The sequence below is a fragment of the Cynocephalus volans genome, chromosome 10 (assembly GCF_027409185.1).
Source record: "Cynocephalus volans isolate mCynVol1 chromosome 10, mCynVol1.pri, whole genome shotgun sequence".
Classification (NCBI taxonomy): domain Eukaryota; kingdom Metazoa; phylum Chordata; class Mammalia; order Dermoptera; family Cynocephalidae; genus Cynocephalus; species Cynocephalus volans.
Genome location: NC_084469.1, coordinates 61,102,218 through 61,119,832, shown reverse-complemented (window position 1 = coordinate 61,119,832; position 17,615 = coordinate 61,102,218).

Genomic DNA, 17,615 nt, shown 5'->3' with positions numbered 1-17,615 from the left:
CAGGGTGATGTAGAAAGAGGACAGCTGATCTCTCCGTGTGGAGTAGTGGTCGGTCGCCTCCACTAGGCTGCAGGAGGCGAGCTCGGACACCGTTTGTTTGCGAAAGAGAATCGGCTTTCCGCTGAGCTCGTAGATCTTAGTGAGACATCTGGGAAACTTCCATCTGGCTGCCGAAAAGGGTGATGTGGAAAGAGTACAGCATTTGCTGTCCTATGGAGTAGGGAACGGGGATGACAGAGTGGAACAAGAAATAGGGGGCGGAGCCAAGCCCAAGCTTTGGAAAGAACTGATTGGTAGCCATGGCAGAAAATAGCCCGGGAGAAACAACTTTCAATTTCCCAAGTTACTGCTGACGTCACTCAGCAAACCCTGGTCAACAAGATGCCCCGCACGAGCCCTCTTAGAACTCTTGGGTGCCAGGGCTGTTTGTGCATGCTCACTTGTGTTTGTCACTGCTCCTTGGTTACCGTTAGAACGGGAGTCTATTCAGAGGTGCTGCTGTGGCACTGATGTTTGCTTCTCAAAATATTACCAAGTAATATTCGCTCATTTCGGCTTCAGAAGCGGGTAAGAGCCGATGGGCCAAGTGAGGGGACTGGCCTCTGACGCTGCTGTCTTCTCACATGAAGAAGCTTTTTCACTTTTGAGGGTAGAAAAAGAGCCACTCTCGGGAACCTCCACTAGGGTGCAGGAGGCGAGCTCGGACGCGGTTTGTTTGAGAAAGAGAAGCGGGTTTCGGCTGAGCTACCAGATCTGACTCAGACATCCGGTAAAGATCCATCACGCTTCCAAAAGGGTGATGTCAAAAGAGTAAAGCATATCCATTCGTGTGTAGTAGGGTACCCGGAAGACAGAATGGAATGAGAAGTAGGGGGCGGAGCTAGGCCCAATCTTAGGAAAGTACTGATCTATAGCAACGTCAAGAAATAGCCCTTTAGAACCAACTTCCAATCTTCTTAGTGACGGCTGACGTCACTCAGCAACCATTTGTCAAGACGGGGCCCCACAGGAGATGTTTTAGAACCCTTGGGCACCAGTGCTATTTGCACATGCTCACTTGTGTTTAGAGGTGTTCCTTGATTACCGTTTCGTACCGGAGGCTTTTGAGTGCTGCTGTTGTGGCAGAGAGTGTGGCTTCAAGGTAAAAGTGTGGAGGAATATTCGCTCTTACCGGTTTCAGAAGTGGGTAAGAGCCTAGGGGCCACGTGAGGTGACGGGTCTCGGAAGCGGCTGTCTTCTCCCATGAACAAGCTTTTGGACTTTTCTTTTTTTTAAAAGATGACCGGTAATGGGATCTTAACCCTTGATTTGGTGTTGTCAGCACCACGCTCACCCAGTGAGTAAGCCGGCCATCCCTATATGCAATCCGAATACGTGACTTTGGGGTAATCAGCACCACACTCTCCCGAGTGAGTCACAGACCGGCCCGAAGCTTTTTCACTTTTGAGGGTACAAGAAACAGTCACTCTCGGGCACCTCCACCAGGGTGCAGGAAGGGAGCGTGGACGCCCTTTGGTTGAGAAAGTGAATCGGCTTTCGGCTGAGCTACCCGATCCGACTCAGACATCTGGGCGAGATCCATGACGCTGCCAAAAAAGGTGTTGCCGAAAGAGTACGGCATATCCTTTCCTGTGGAGTAGGGGACGGGGATTACAGAGTGGAATGGGAAAAAGTGGCGGAGCTATGCCCTATCTTAAGAAAGAACTGATCTGTAGCCAAGTCATGAAATAGCCCGTGAGAACCAACTTTCAATCTCCTTCGTGACTGCTGACGTCACTCAGCAACCAGTGGTCAACCCGGGGCCCCTCACGAGACATCTTAGACCTCTTGGGCACCAGGACTGTGTGCGCATGCTCACTCGTGTTTAGAGCTGATGCTTGGTTACCTTTCCGAACGGGAGGAATTCGAGTGGTGCTGTTGTGACAGAGAGGGTGGCTTCTACGTTAAATTATCGAGGAATATTCGCTGAAATCGTTTTCAGACGTGGGTAAGGGCCGAGGGTCCAGGGGGGAGGGAACGGGCTCCTGAAGCTGCTGTGTTCTCCCATGAAGAAGCTTTTAGTCCTTTGAGGGTACAAGAAAGAGTCACTCTCGGGCACCTCCACCGAGTTGCAGGAAGCAAATGCGGACTCGGTTTGTTTCAGAAAGTGAATCGACTTTCGGCTGAGGTACCAGATCCGAGTCAGACATCTGGAAAATATCCAACACGCTGCCAAAAAGTGTGATGGGGAAAGAGGACAGCTGATCCTTCCGTGTGGTGTAGGGGTGTGGAACTTCTACCAGGCTGCAGGAGTCAAGCCCGGACGCGGTTTGGTTGAGAAAGAGAATCGGCTTTCAGCTGAGCTACCGGATCCGACTCAGACATCTGGGAAAGATCCATCATGCTGCCAAAAATGGTGATGTGGAAAGAATACAGCATATCCTTCCATGTGGAGTCGGGGACGTGGATGACAGGGTTTCATGAGAAGTAGAGGGCGGAGCCAGGCAGTGATGTCCGGTGTGGAGGAGGCGAGGTGGATGAGGGAGAAAGCACACTTTTCTGGGCTCTCCATGATTGGGCCTGAATTCTCCTGCTACCGATGATGCTAGGCTTTCGTCCCTCCATAAATTCCTTAGGAGGTGGGACGGTGAAATGTTGCAGGGTTCAAGTCCCCAAACCGTGTATTGGAGCAGCAAAACAGAAACAAAACTTTCGCTGTTTGATGCCTTGAGAATTCTCCTTAGAAAGCACTTTATTGAAGACCGTGAAGTGACTTAACTATCAAAATGAAGTCCATACAGCGTATTATTTGTCAAGTACATGTTTTCAAACACCATTAAACAATGTAAGTGAAAAGAAAGTGCATGGGGTGTACATTTCCCACGATACATCAATTTCCGGGGGCTGAAAATTCTTTGAATCAACTCCAATATGCACTGTAATTCAGTCTCCATCTATTCTTATGTGTTTCTTACTGAAGGATGGGAGAAGGAAACCCTCAACTAGGAAGATAGCTCCACATTGTTGTACAGGAAACTCATGTATTTGAAAATGCGAGCTCTTTTAAAATGTATCCTTTTTGCTTCAAGCCAATAAAAATATGGAGATTTAAAAATTTTTGAGTAACGCATGCTATCTTTTACTGTTGGGGTGACTTTAAGACAACCTTTGTAGTGTGATGAGCAAAGACTTGTCGTTTTAGAGATCAGAAAGTGTTCTAATTGTCTGCAAAAGAGTAGTTCACTAACAGCTGAAAAGATAGGTAAATGAACAAAATGGCATGGAAAATCCAGAAACGCCCAAATATGGGCAAGAATTTAGAAATGGTGTCCCCTCTGCAAGGATTTGATGATGAAGAGCAGTGGTACCTATGCCGTTGCTTAAAATTTAAGCTGTTTATGAGTATACCAGTAGGAACTTTGGTGGGAGTACTACATTTCACAAACGTTTATGCCTTTTACCCATCAATTACGTTCTACTAAAATATCTATATGTAATGATGAGAGATGCATGTGAGTTGCTTTTCTCATGACTGCTTCAAACAGCAATGCATTAGGAAGAATCCATATAATAGGTTCTATAAAAAAATGTGGTCACACACCATTCCATCCGACGTATACAGTTTATTTATTTACATTTTTGAAGTAGATACAGCTGTATGTAGACAGGTGAAGACGTACTTTGGTATATTAAATGAGATCAAAGATTGCTTAAACACATGCACAAACAGATTATGGTCTTAAGTTAGCCGAAAATATGTACCAAAGTGCTAAGGGAATGCATAGTTTTTTCTGGACACTTGAATTCAAAGTGAAATTCCCTTTTCCTTTTTCGTATCTGTGATTTCTACAAGGAACATGGATAACGGTCTCAGTAAGTCATTCCTTGGAAGGAGATAATCGTGGGGAAATGTAGGAATGTGAATCTTGCACAAATCAAAACAATTTCCCACTTTCGATCATTGTTATTTTCTGTGGATCTGTATGTTCTGCCAATTTGCAGCCACATCAGAAGTAAAGGGAAACGTTATCTCCGTGCATGTAGACTTTATTATGTACACATTTGGTTCTACACGTATGTTTGTGTTGTGTACAGCTGTATCCTATTTAAGCAGACCACAATAGGTTAATCATTTTGTTTGTATAGTTTTGGAAACAAAAAGCAAACATACATAGGATTACCAGTCATCCAAAAGTATTGCTTGACTTTACGAAATTTTCATTAAAATTATTGAACCCGTCAACTCTATTTATTTATTCAGTCAATGCACCTATTTTTCATGCATAACCTGAATACCTGTTATGTCGCAGACACTTTCTGTTGTCTCTCAGAACCCTTTTATCCTTAAAAATGTCCTCTTAATCTGCCAGTGTGAGCAAGAGGACAGGTTTCAATTTGAAGTCCTAGACTTAATGTCGATGAAAGCTTTCCTTCCCTCCTTTAAAACAGATGCAACTGTGAAGGAAGGAATTTGTACAATAGAACACTTAACGGCTCGTGGGAAACATATACCAGTATGAAATGCTAGTATTAATCCTTGGAAATATCTGTCTTGCATTCAATTCTGTAAATCTCTATACTGAGTAAGTGGAGGCATTTCTATGCATTTCAATGTTGTATTCCCCTTTAGCTTAAAATTTCCTGAAACTCAAAAGTAAGCCTGAATATTTTCAGCGGAAAACGTATGGTTAAGGTTGCCTCAAGCTTAGGAAAGAACTGATCTGTAGCCATGGCAACAAATCGCCCATGACAAGCAACTTTCAATCTCCCTAGTGACTTCTGATATCACTCAGCAACCATTGGTTAACCCGGGGCCCTGCATGAGTCCTCTTAGAACTCTTGGGCGCCAGTGCTCTGTGCACATGCTCACTTGTGTTTAGACCTGCTGCTTGGTTACCGTTCTGAATGGGAGGCTTTTGAGTGGTGCTGTTGTGGCAGAGAGGTTGGCTTCTACATAAGAGTATTGAGTAATATTCACTCATATCAGCTTCAGAAGTGGGTAAGAGCCGAGGGGCCAGGTGAGGGGACGGGCTTCTGAAGCTGCTGTCTTCTACCATGAAGAAGCTTTTTGACTTTTGAGGGCAGAAGAAAGAGTCACCCTGGGGCACCTCCATCAGGCTGCAGAAGGAGAGCGGGGACGCGGTTTGGTTGAGAAAGAGAATCGGCTTTCGGCTGAGCTACCAGATCTGACTCAAACATCTCGGAAAAATCCATGAAGCTGCCAAAAATGGGTGATGTGGGAAGAGTACAGCAGATCCTTCCGTGTGCAGTAGGGTAGATGGATGACAGATACAGTAATTAGAAGTAGTGGAGAAAGCTATTTGTGGCTACTTGGAAGAACTGAACACTCCCCAGGCTCTCACTCCTTCATTCATTCATCCATCCACTTGTTTTGGTCCAGGAACTGTGCTGGGCACAGTGGCCACCAAGGTGAGGCTGACCTGGTCCTGCCTAAGAGTCTCAAAATCAGGGCAGAGAGACAGACAATTATCATGAGAGCAGAAATATACACAACCGCTTTGGGAAGGAGGGAGGGTTGGTGGTATAGTCTGAATGTCCCCGAAAATTTGTGTGTTGAAACTTAATCTCCATTGTGGTGGTAATTAGAGTTGGGGACTTTTGGGAAGTATATTAGTCCCTTTCTGTTACTTATAACAGACATACCTGTAACTGGGTAATTTATGAAGAAAAACTATTTATTGATCACAGTTTGGAGGCTGGGAAATCCAAATCCCAAGGCACACATCTGGTGAGAGCCTTTTTGGTGGGTAGTGACCCTTAAAATCAAAGGAGGATATCACATGGCAGATGGCGGAAGCAGAGAGAAGGCTAACTATTCATTCCTTTTCTTTTAAAGCCCTCAGATCCATGCCCATGACCACCACTGATGTGGATTAACCCATTTACCTGGACATGGTCCTCACAATCTAATCACCTCTTCAAGGCCCCCCCTTTCGATTATTGTAATAGGATTTCCCACTCTCTTAACACTGTTTCAGTGGGGATTAAGTTTTGGCGGGACATTCAATCCACTGCAGGAAGTGATTATGTTATAAGGGCTCTGCCCTCATGAATGGATTATTGCCTTGTAAAAAGGCTGGTGGGAAGTAGCTTAGGCCCTTTTTGCCCTGCCCCCTTTTGCCGTGTGAGGACACAGTAAGAAGGCCCTCAGAACATACCAAATGCTATTGCCCTGATTTTGAGCTCCGCAGCCTCCAGAACTGTGAGATATAAATTTCTATTGTTTATCAATTATGCAGTCTGTGGTATTTTGTTATAGCAGCACAAATGAGCTAAGACAGATGGGCAGGGAAGTCTTCTTAGAGGAGATCTTTGTGGTTTGACTTGGGGATGAGTTGGGCAAGTGAGGAAGCTGGGATGTTCACTCTTTACAGAGAGAATAGCATGTGCAAAGTCCCAGGGGTCACTGTTTATTATATTTATTAATTCAACAGATGTGTATTGGATGCCAGTTATGTGTCTGTGCTATGCACAGAGATTACAAAGTGAACAATTATGGTACTTATAATCCAAGTGTTTCAGTCAGCTTAGGCTAAGTTATGCTGTGGTGACAAACAAGTCCCAAATATCAGTGGCTTATGACAATGAAGTTTTATTTTTAATTCACGTTATATGTTCATTGCTGGTGGCAGAGAGAAGAGAGATGGTGGAACCATGTGTTAATTCTTAAATTTCTGCTCTGGAATGGCATGCCTCTCTTCCACTCACACTTTATTTGACAAGGTGAGTCACAAGGCCAAACTTGACATTAGTGGGTCAGAGACATATAATCCTCCCACAGAAAAGGGCAGTGAATATTTTGACCAAGAGTGCAACCTACCATATGTTTGAGGAAACACTAATAGCTTAATACTAGAGTTTATGGCATGAGGGTGGATAGAACAGTAAAGAGATTAAAATATGAAGGAGAAGTTAGATCATTTAGGGCCTTGGGTACCAGGCTAAAGAGTTTGGGCACATTCACAACAACATGGATGAGCTTGGAGAAACTTATGTTGAGTGAAATAAGCCAAACACAGAAGGAAAAATCCTGCATATCCTCACTCATAAGTGGGAGCTAAAAGAGAGAGAGGGAAGGACAGAAAGAACACAGTGGTAAATTGGACTTGCAGAGGGAGAGAACACACCCAGTGTTGAAGAGCAGGGTGCGGGAAGTGGGGAGGAGGAGGGAGGTTGGGGATTAGTTCTGTGGGGGACACGGGGAATAATCGCAATTTGTGGTAATGGGCATACTGATGGTATTGATCTAGCCATCACATCTTGGGCACAAGTGGTGACAGTCAGCTTTGTACCTCATGAATATTCATAACCAATGATAAAGAAGAGTTTGGGTGCTATCATTAGGCAGTGAAGAGCCACTGAAGGTTTGAAAAATTCTGTTGAGGGGTTTTAAGCCAGGAGATCTTACTTGCTCTTTAGAAAAAATCATTTCAGTGGCATCAGGAGAATGCCTAGGGGTGCTGATGCTGCAGATAGGGAGTCCAGTTGGGAAGTTTTGGGAATATTATAGGAGAGAGAATGAAGAGGGCCCAAAGTAAGGCTGGAACAGTAGAGAAGAAGAGGAGAGGGCTTTCAGGTATGTCAGGAATAGTATCAAGGGAATTTGATTGACACATTGTTCAACAGATATTTTGTAAAGAATGAATGAATGAATAAGTGAAAGGGTGCATCTCAACCTTGTGCACCAATGAAGTGACCAATAAATCGATCATTTATAAAGTTAGACAGACCCTGGTCAAATATATCCCTATCCTTTTAAAACTTTTCAGTGACTTTTAAAAACTTACTTCTTACTTTTAATTTACATACATTACCATTCACTTATTCTGGAGTACAGTTCTATGATTTTGACAAGTGTATGTTATTGTGCAACCAATATGAAAATTAAAATGTTGAACAGTTCCATCACCTCAAAACTCTCTCTCATACAGCCTCTCTTTGTTAGTGAAATCCTCCCTCTTCCCCAACTTCTAGAAACCCTGATCTGTTCTCAGTTGTTATAGTTTTACCTTTTCAGAATACTGTATAAAAGGAATCAACAGTACATAGTCTGTTGAATCTGTCTTCTTCCACATAGCATAATGCATTGGAAATTCACCCAAGTTGTTGCATGTATGAGTGTTTCCTTTCTTTTTATTGCTCAGTGGTATTCTATTTATTTATTCATTGTATGGCTGTGCCAGAGTTGGTTTATCCAGTTGTCTTCTTCTGTTTGGGCTCTATAACAAAATACCATAGATTGAGTGGCTTATAAACAACAGAAAGTTATTTTTCACAGTTCTGGGGACTGTGAAGTCCAAGATCAAGGTGCCGCAGATTCAGTATCTTGTGAGGGCCCACTTCCTGGTTCATAGGCAGCACCTTCTACCTGTGTCCTCACATGGTGGAAAGGAATCCTCTGGGGTCCATTTGTAAAGGCACTAATCCCATTCAATCATCCCATTTACTAATCCATTCATGCTCTGCCCTCGTGCCCTAATCACCTCCCAAAGTCCCCACCTCCAAATACCCTCACATTGGGGATTAAGTTTCAACATATTAATGTGGTGGTGTTGGTGGTGAGAGGGCGTGGAAAGAAGCATTCAGACCATAGCACCATTCCCCAGCTGAGGAACATTTGGGTTGTTTCCAGTTTTCAGTATTATGAATAAAGCTGTTGTACACGTATGAATTCAGGTTTCCATGTTAAGGAGGTTATTATGTGGGTATTTGGTGGGATTGCTGGGCCATGTGTAAGTGTATGTCTAACTTTATAGGAAACTGCCAAACTCTTTTCTAAAGGGGCTGTACATTCTGCATTTTCATCAGCAGTGTGTGAGGGCTTCAGTTGCTCTGCATACTTAGCACTTGGTATGGTCAGTTGTTTTTTCCCCTTATAATAGGTCTGCAGTGGTATCTCAATGTGGTTTTTCTACACATTTCCCTAATGACTAATGATGCTGAGCATCTTCTCATGTGCTTATTTGCCATGTCTGTATCTTCTCTGATGAAGTGTCTATTTAAATGTTTTGCCAATTATTATACTGGGTTGTTTGTTTTCTTATTGTTGAGTTTTAAGAGTGCTTTATATACTCTGGATATCCCTTGTCAGATACGTGAGTCTGTGGCTTGTCTTAATTTCTTAGTACCGTTTTTCATAGAGCAAAAGTTTTTAGTTTTAATGAAATCCAACTTGTCAGTTTTTTCTTTTTATGGATTAAGCTCTTGGTGTCATATCTGAGAACTCTGCCTAACCTCAGGTCATGAAGATTTCACTTATGTTTTCTTCTGCAAGTTTTATGGTTCTTATGTTTTGCATTTAGGTTTTATAATTCTTTTAGAATTGGTTTTTGTGTAAAATGTAACATATAGGTTAAAGACTATTTTTTCCTGCTTATGGATGTCCAATTGTACCGGCATTGTTTATTGAAAATACTATCCTATCTCCATTAAATTGCTTTTTTACCTTTGTGAAAATTTAATGACCAAATTTGTCTGGATCTATTTCTGAACTCTAAAGTTCCACATAGGTGTGTAGATAGGCAGATACATTGAATGTGTCTATCCTTTTCCCAGTACCATACTGACTTGATGATTATAGCTTTATAATAAGTCTTGGAATAAGATAGTATAAGTCCTTCAAGTTTGTTCCTCTTTTTTCAAAGTTGTTTGGCTCTTTTCTAGGTTCTTTGGATTTCCTTATGAGTGTTAGAATCAGCTTGTTAATTTTTATAAAAAAGCAATTAGGATTTTGATTGTAATTAGGTTGAATCTGTAGATCAACTTGGAGAGAACTTACATTTTAATAATTTTGAGCCTTCCAATTCATGAATGTGGCATATCTTTCCATTTATTTGTGTGTTCTTTGATGTATTTCATCAGTGCTTGGTAGTTTTTAGCATACAGATCCTGCACATGTTTTGTTAGATTGTAACTAAGAATTTCCCTTTTAAAAATTGCACCCTTCTATTCTTAACAGTTCATCTCTCTTGACCCTTTACCCATGTGTCTTTGCTGGTGAGTCTTTTGCGGAGGGAAATTGTAATCTTATGAAAGATGAAGGATTTCATGAAGTTGATAAGAGTATTGTTGGAGAATTATTCTAATCCACAAAGCCAGTCACAAAGGAAGGTCCGGATGAGTTGGGAAAATTAACAAAGAGAAAATTAACAAGTAAAATAACAAAAAGTGGCTTTAAGAGAGAATAATTTGAATTTCAAAAGATTGTGAGAAGCCTTTGGGAAAACTAATGAGCCTGGAATATTTTTACAAAATTTCTCTGTGTAAACCAAAGACAAAATACAAGGAAGCTACATTATGCTCCCGTATATTTATGTTGAAAGAATATCAATACTTGAATCCTCCCTTTTTAAGAGTTAGAAAATGGTTGCAGTAAAAGTCTACACTTAAAAAAATAAAATATGAAAATTTTTTCATAATTTTTGGTTTCATTTTAAAGATAAAGTCCCAATCAACACTTCCTTTCTGGTAATTATTATAAAAATCAGGTCACGGGCCGGCCCGTGGCTCACTCGGGAGAGTGCGGTGCTGATAACACCAAGGCCCCGAGTTCGGATCCCATATATGGATGGCCGGTTCGCTCACTGGGTGAGTGTGGTGCTGACAACACCAAGCCAAGGGTTAAGATCCCCTTACCGGTCATCTTTAAAAAAAATAAATAAATAAAAAATAAATAAATAAATAAATAAATAAATAAAAATCAGGTCACCATTTTTAGTAGATTCATTTTACGTAGCCCGATATGTTTTCCTTCCCCAGCCAATAGACAGACCCTGGGTTTATTAGCTGGCCCAAATGGGTGCCAGAAATATGCCAGAGCTCCAACTTTAGAAACAGATAAATGTAGATTTGGATAGCTGAGAATTCCTGTGTGGAGGACAAACTCTAAGAATACCCCAAATTTTCCCACCTCTGGTGCTCAAGCCCTTGTGTAATCCCCTTCGCTTGAGTGTGGGGAGGACTTATGAGTTATTTATAACCAATAGAATAGAAAAGGTGACAAAGGTGACAGGACGTTACTTCAGTGATTACATTATACGAGACTGTAGTGCACATCTTGCTGGCAGACTCTCTTGCTGGCTTTGATGAAGCAAGTGAGCATGTTGGGGAGGCCCTCAGCCCAACAGGCTCCAAGAACTGACTTCATTCCACTATGTAATCTTGGAAGTGGATCCTTCTCTGCCCAAGACTTGAGATAAGACTGTAGCCCTGGCTGACACCTTAATTGCAGCTTTCAGATGGGATCCTGGAGCAGAGAACCCTGCGAAGTCATTCCCAGACTCACAGACCACAGAAACTATAAGGGGATAAATGGATGGTGTTTTAAGCAGCTCAGTTTGTGGTAATTTGTTACGTAGCAATAGATAAGGAATAACCCTGCTGCATTTAGCTATTCTTATATAAACCTACATAAATACTTGTATTATTCATTCAGTTCTGGTATAAACTTCTCACTAAAATCCAACTTTCTTTCCTTCCCTCTTTCCTTTCTGTTAACACTGTGTAATTACTGTGTGCCAGATTTTATTCTATTCTCTTTTCAAGATTTATTTCCTTTTGATTTTGCAAAAACTTTTAGAATAGACTTCATAGTATTACCCTATTTACAGATGAGGAAACCGTGACTCAGAGAGGTTAAGAAACATGTCTCTGCTTGTAAATGGAGAGTGCTGACTCACACCCAGGACCATAGACTTCCAGAGCTCAGCTCGTGTTGACCTAAAAGAAGCAACTGAAGCAAACAAAATAAGACAAAGAATTTATTTGCACCAAATTCACGGACTGCCGCCTGGGCGCCACACTTTCAAGTTGCCCTGAATATGTGCTTCCTTTGGTGGCAGTAACAGATTTTTAAAGCGATAAAGAGAGAAGAAGTTAAACTGTAGTTCCAAAGTTGTTTCAAAGAACTTACAATGGTTCACTGAAACAACATAAGCTGCTGATTGGCTATACATTGCTCTTTGCATCATAAATTTCAGGATCTTGGCAACAAAGAAAGAGTGAGGGTCACATTGCATAATTTGCAATAACATTTGGGTAATCTATATCTATTGGTGGCGGCGGCTAGTCTGGATAATTGTTAAAAACAGCAATTTACCCCAGACATGGAGAGGAAGATGTGACTAAAGCCCCATGTTCGTATCTTTCTGGGCATGGTAAGTTTAGCATAACTCACGTTCCTTAGATTGCTCTAGGTCACGTTTATTTCTCACTCGGAACTACCAGTCCATTTGGCCTGGAACTGAGGAGTTTCCCAGGACACAGGACTTTTAGTACTAAAACCAGGAGAGTCTTGAGAGTTTGTCACCCTACATAGCTTTGCCCAGTAGGACCAAGAGAATGGTCTCTGGTGGGTTTAGCTTTGGATGAGGTGTCTTGCTTCCCCTAAGTTCTGCCGAGTACATGCTGGTATTTCACTTCAGGGCTGTTGTCACTAAGTTCCTAGTATTGTCTGCAAATGCCCCAAATCACTTTTCACTTTTCCTTATGCTCTGCAAAATGTTGGCTGCTTTAGGTGCAGCCAACACATAAAAACCGGGCAGGGTTTTTCTAGCTCCTGCCCAGAACACTCTGTGTCTCTAGTACTCCCCCTGCTCAGCCAGGAAATGTCAAAGGTAGAATTTCGTTTGCTTCCTTGATTCACTTCCTGCCAGAGACTCCTCTGAAAACAAACCCCCCTTGCTCAGCACAGCTTCCTGTGTAATATCATTAAACATCATTAAACATCACCCCAGCATCCATTACTTAGGAACATCATAAGTTAATTGTACTTCCTACACCCTAGGCTAAAAAAGCACATTGCAAAGTCCTGTGAAGTCCCTGAGTGTTGATGCACACACAGATTTCCCAGATATCCCAGATAACCTCTGGATAGGCAGAGAGAAATTGGTCCCAGCGGTCTGTCTTACATCCCTGAGAAAGAGGAATGTTGGGCATTTCTATGCATTGCAGAATTCAGTGACTGGCTGGAAAAGCAGGTTTCCCCCATCCCCCAGACTGCAATTGTTCTGATCCAGAAAGTTGCCGGAAATTGGGGGTTAAAGAATTGCAAAGGCTAACAAGTTTAGGCCACACAGACTGAGTTCAAAGAAATGCTTTCAGAAGTAAACAAACAAACAAACAAACAATCAAACCTTCAGCAACAATTTTTCAGGGTTCAAGAGTAATGATTTCAAAAGCAACTTAGTTAATTTAAAAAAGTCTCTGTTGCATTGATAATGAACTCAAAATTATTTTTTAAACAAAAACATCCAATGTTTAAAAAAATATTTGGGGACGAATTTTGCTTATTGAACTGCTGTTTTTTAATTACTAGATAGTATTTACAAATTAACATTAATATAAAATTTTCGTGATTATGAAAATAGTGCATGGTGATTGCAGACAACTTAAAAATACAGAAGAAAGAAGAAAAAAAATAATCATAACTCCATAAACTGGAGATGGGTATCTACTAGAAAAAAATTGGGATTTGACTGTAAATAATGCATTGGGTTCTGTGTTTTTGCTTGACCTTGAATTCAGCTCAAGGTCACCACATCACAGCATGACTTTTAATGGCTGCCCAGTATGGTTTTTTGTATCTGGCATAATTTACCTAACCAATCTCTTATTGTGGGACATCTGTATTGTTTCTTTCTTTCTTCCTTTCTTTTTTTTTTCTTCTTTGTAAATGATGCTGAACTTAACATTGCGGCAGATACACCCTTTGCCCATCTCCTAGGCTAATCCTTAGAAGGGGGGGTGGTGCTGGGGGTCATCTGGTTAGCTGAGTTGGTTAGAGCGCGGTGTTGATAACACTCAAGGTCACGGGTTCAGATCCCCATCCAGGCCAGACCCCCCCCCCAAAAAAAAAGATAGAAGGGGGATTGCTGAGTTGCCTCGGGTTTTGGTTGTGAGGACCGGATTCATCTCTTCACCTAAAGGACAGTAGGATTTATTATAAGGATTCTTTTTTTTTTTTTTTTTTTGAGGCTGGCAGGTGCAGGGAATATCATAAAGATTTTGACCCGGGAGGCTCCTGGAACCAGAGCACTGAGGGACCTTAGATCTGTTTTGTTCCAGAGTCAGCCCTCCACGATTGGCCTGGCAAAAGCAGGGTGGGGCATAACAAGGGGCCTGGGCATCGACACTAAAGCAGGGACTCCCGGTGCGGAGAGACAGGATAGGGTGCACGTGACCCTCACAAGCCCAAGGATCCAGCTGCCAGGCCAGCCACTCCCAGTGAGTTGAGATTCTCGGTGTTGGCCGGGCTGCTGGAGGCCACATCCCCTCGAGAGGGTGGGAATCTACGGTACTGCCTTTATGAACCCTATCAGAGCCTGGCGCTAAGTAGGAGAGGAGCAGGAGCCTAGGCAGGCGGTGGGGCCGGATCAGGCGGCAGACTCTCCGATTCAAATTCTCTGTCAAGTTCCAGGAGGAATCTACACCAGGATGCCAGGAGCAAAGGCTCAGCGATGCTGGTCAATGCTGAGCATTTGTCGACACAGCGCGCCCCCTGGTGGACATTTCTCCATGACCAGCACAACGGGGGCGGAAGGCGCTTGATGGTCCAGCCCTCAGCCACCAGGTCTGGGGAAGCATTCTGGAGATCCTCCTCTTCCTGGGACCACGGATGCCGGGTCTAGGCCCAATTCTGTCCCTTGCTTGGTATGTGGCTCTGGCCCCCTCGCACCCCTCTCTGGGTCTCACATTTGTCATCTGTGAAATCTGGAAGGTAATGCCAGCCTCAAAGCTTTGGCCTGTGGGAGAGGAAAGGGTCTGAGCCTGGCTCTTCTTGCCCATTTTGGTCAAGTTGGGGACCCAAGAGTGGCTGGAGCACACGTGTGAAGTGTGGTCAGAAGATTCCAAGGGCTACTGGGTACTGGGTTTGTGCCCTGCACTAGAGCCTCCAAACTCAGGGGCAGAAGCAGGCTCTCTGCCTACATGCGGATCACTCCTCCCATGTCAGGGTAAAAAGGGGCCACACAGAGGAGGTGGCCGGGGTGCTGAGAGCTCAGAGCCAGGCCCCACTTGAGGGTTAGAAGGACAGTGACTGTCGTATCCGGAGGTGACTTGGGGACTGGGAGGCTTCTTGGAGAAGGAAGTAGTGAACAGATCACATGGGTTCCAGAGACTGGAATTCTGTGAGTTCAGTCAGCAGGCACTTTGGACGGGTAGGAAAACTGAGCTCAAAAACCAGCCTGAAGGGGTGACATCAGCAGGAATAGCAGGATAAAGAACTCCTCTCTCTCATAAAAGCAACAAGAATACTGGCAAAAATTGTCAAAGTCAACTTTTTCAGAAGTCTGGAAATTAATCTGGGGAGTTTCTATTAAAAAAAACAGCTAAGTTTTGGTTACCACAGAGAGCTCTCTGGGGTTTTAACTTGCCCTAGTCCCATCCCTTTCTCCCCATCCCTGCAGTAGCTTTGAAACTCAATAGCTCTGCAATCACAGTGAAAACCAGCAGCCTAGGACCACTGGAAGAAACAGAACAGAGCTGGAACTCCTCCGAAGCTTAATTTCCAGATAACCATCATTATTTGACCTGTATGGTGGCTCCCTGGAAGACCCCACTTATAAGGCTGTGTTTATTTGACCTGACTTGGAGCTTACTCAGTACAAACAGCATTTTCCCCGGATGGCATTTGTTGAAAACAGTCAGGGACAATTGTTTAACATCAGGGCTGTCTGAGCCAGTGATAGTAGCTGCAGCAAACAAGGAGCTGACCTAAGGTATTCAAAGAAAAAGTTGGGGAATGAGCTGTCCATAGAGGGCTTTGAAAAGCTTTGGTGTACTCCTAGGACTCTAGAAGCCCACACACATAGAGGGTTGTGCACATGCTCAGGAAAGACCCTGTTCTTTATTTTCTGATTGCAAATGGTATTGCAACTTCCACAGGCCTTGCCTGCCGTGTAGACTGGAAGTAGGAGGGGTGCAGTATGTACAGGGGCTGGGTGAAGGCTCTGGACGGAGAGAAGACCGGACTAGGTGTCCTTTGTTATTCTTTTCTCCAAACCCTTTTCTGCGGTGTCTCCAAAATCCTGACTGCAAATGTCCCCTTGCCCTCTGGGTTCCTCTGATGATGGTGGTGGTGGGCATGTGTACGTGCATGCGTGTATGTTTCATATGAACCCTCTCAGTTCTAGAAATGGAAGAATCTCGAGATTTTTATTTAGGTATTAAAAAAATACAGTACGTCTCATGCACCAGTGTGGCCAATATATAGTCATTGTCTGTAGAGCAATTACTATAGTGATAGGAAATAGATTACAGAAATTGTTTATCTAACTAAAAAAATCTGAATTAAAATTGTTAACCTAGACAGCAACCTGCTTATTATGCAAAAACACTTATTCTATATGTTTGTGAGAACTAAAAATTTGTAAGTATTATTAGTAAAAAAAAAATCATTATGAAAAATAGTTATTGATTAAAAAAAGAGTCAGTGTTATCTACAATCCCCTGCAGTGCCAGGGGCCTCGCCCAGAGTGGGACCCTCAGTCCATGACAAAGGGTGAGCTAGAGAGTTTGTCTCCTTCTCTGCCTCTCTTGATTGATGCCACTTCCCTAAGGCCTGTTTGCAGTAGAATGTTCCGTGTATGGGAGATGCAGAGATGACCGCAGAGCTTGGGCAGGGCAGGGGCCTTGCCTTCTGCAGGGTCGGTTCCCTGAGATGGTAACAATGCATGTAAAGGCCATAGCATGGCTCTGTTATGCAGTCATGTCTGGATTTGGACGTTGGCCAGACTTGCTGAGGGCAACATTTTGGATGCTTTTAAGTCAAGAGATAAGGAGTAGACAGAGAAAAGAGAGAGAGCGAGCCAGCATGAATGAACAACCAGCAAGGCGGATATGGGGAGAGGTCTTCCGCTCCAGGAATATCTGCGCCCTAACAGGTAAAACTGGAGGGGTGTTGAGGAGTCTCAAATCAGGGTCTCAGGTCCTCTCCAGAAGGGGTGGTTATGGAGGTGGCCCTCACCCTATTATCTGTCACACTTGGTCTCCACTGTCCCTCCAGGATGAATTCACAGTTGCTTCAAAGTTCAATAAGCCATTTCCCTGAATGCAGTTGAATGGTTCAATGCTCAGCACAGCACAGTTATTGACCTTGTGGCAGGCCAGCAAGGTCACCTCAGGACCCAAGGTCAGGAGCTGCCATATGGCCCTTTCCTCCCTCTTGACAGGCCTGGGAGGGGCAGGGATGGGGCATTTGGGAGAGTGTGAGGGAGTCAGAGCAGGGTTGGAGCTCTTGAGATCAGGCCTGATGGACGGTGGCAGTCTCCCGGGGACTGGGCTGCAGCAAGTCTTGCCCCGAGGTCATGCCATTCTGCCTTTTGCCTCCAGGCAGATAGGCACCAGGACCTCATCAGCCTCACCAGGGGGGTCAGCGCTTTCAGGGGAAGATCCACTCCCTTTGCAGTTGAACACAGGCTGCTTCGCTCTGCAGCCTTGTGGAGCCAGAAAAGTCTTTAATTAAGGTCGGTGGTCTGGGGGTGATGAGGCGAGGGATGTCTGAGCCCAGACAGAACACTAGCCTGGTTTTCCCAGCATTTAGGGGGTAGCCATCACTGAAGTAGCTTTCTGGATATTTCAGGGACCTGGAGTTTGCTACGCCTCGACCCCCCACCACG